We start from the raw sequence: 1,384 nt of genomic DNA, 5'->3' as shown, positions 1-1,384 counted from the left end.
CTATGTAACTGTTAAAGGCAGAAGCGTGTGATTTTGGGAGCATTGCAGTGCTTCAAACATTGACAGATAGGGAAGTTTCATGCAACATTACTTAAGATCGACACTATGGAGAAATTCAAGAGTGTCGAGGTGTTGTTCTTCAGCGTGTGGTGGTGTCAATCAATTTTTATAAATAGTTATTTTCCAAATTAGGTCAAGGGAACTTCAATTCCAATGCTCTTCCAGCCTCTTGTTTTCTCTATATTTTCATTCCTAGATTTTAATTCTTTCAATCTCGCACTTTATTTTGAACATTGTAGCCCATCTTGCCACATTATGGTGGCTAAGGTACACTATTTCTAGCTTAGGATAGAATTGAGACTCCTTTAATCTTTGTAAGACTCAATCTAACTTCTAGTTGCTCATGCATTTTTATTTGTTCTTGATTGATTCTAACTTCTATGCTTAGAACACGTTTATGTTTGATCACTCCTTGTGTTTTTCTTTAATTGCTAAAGAGGAATGCACCTTTTTGTGTGTTAATCTCAATAGGGTATCAATTGTTGCATGGCTAATTTCAAATTTTTAGAATGACAACTTTTTATGAATCATCCAAATCAAGAATCGAATCAATTTGTAGATTAGGCTTCCAAAATTACTAATTGATTTTTTTATGTCATGTCATATGTCATAGGCTTCCAAACAAACTCTTCGTGTTCTTTGAGCAACCGAGTAGATGAGTGGAGTATGAATTCCTGAGCGAGATCCCTTTAATTGATTTTTTTTTTTTTAAATTACGCTTTTATGTCATAGTCATTGCAATCAAAATAACACCCCTTAGTATTAGCATCGTATATTCATCATGGGCAAGGACATGGTTGGTTTTATAATGCACGTTTTTTATATATTTGTTTCTTTCGTTTTACAATAAGTCGTTGTAGTATAGTGGTAAGTATTCCCGCCTGTCACGCGGGTGACCCGGGTTCGATCCCCGGCAACGGCGATTTATTTTTTCCTTTTTCAAAAGCCTTTATGTGGCCTTAATTCTGACCATAAACATCACCGGCCAAGTTTCTTGCTCTTTCTCGCTGTCCGACGGCTAGGAGATAAATGATGAATTCATCGTCGACAGTGAATACTCGTTCATAAAAAAAACCAAACCCACGAAAAACCAAAGGTCCTTCTCAAGAAAAGGGACATATTATTGAGCAAAGTTGTGCCTCTAAATTAATTGAAAAAATTAATTGTTAAAGTTTTTGGTCTTTAGGCTTTGAGTGATCTTTATCATCTGAGAAACTAATTGTTGTTAGAGGAGGCGTGTTATTAGCTACATACATTCTGATTTTGAGGTGCAACAAAATGCTTGACAAGTTATTGATATTCTGTCAATGGATACAACAACGAA

The 1,384-nt window shown here is 35.3% G+C and overlaps 1 non-coding gene across 1 annotated transcript; it reads left to right on the top strand.

Moving 5' to 3' along the window:
* The first annotated feature begins 910 nt into the window (after positions 1–910).
* On the top strand, positions 911–982 carry TRNAD-GUC (transfer RNA aspartic acid (anticodon GUC)). Its single transcript has one exon. It is a non-coding gene; the product is annotated as a tRNA-Asp (tRNA).
* Positions 983–1,384: the final 402 nt, after the last annotated feature.

Source organism: Cucumis melo, chromosome 12 (assembly GCF_025177605.1).
Source record: "Cucumis melo cultivar AY chromosome 12, USDA_Cmelo_AY_1.0, whole genome shotgun sequence".
Taxonomy (NCBI): domain Eukaryota; kingdom Viridiplantae; phylum Streptophyta; class Magnoliopsida; order Cucurbitales; family Cucurbitaceae; genus Cucumis; species Cucumis melo.
The sequence above is the reverse complement of the archived record's forward strand: the minus strand, read 5'-3'. Positions and strand labels throughout refer to the sequence as shown.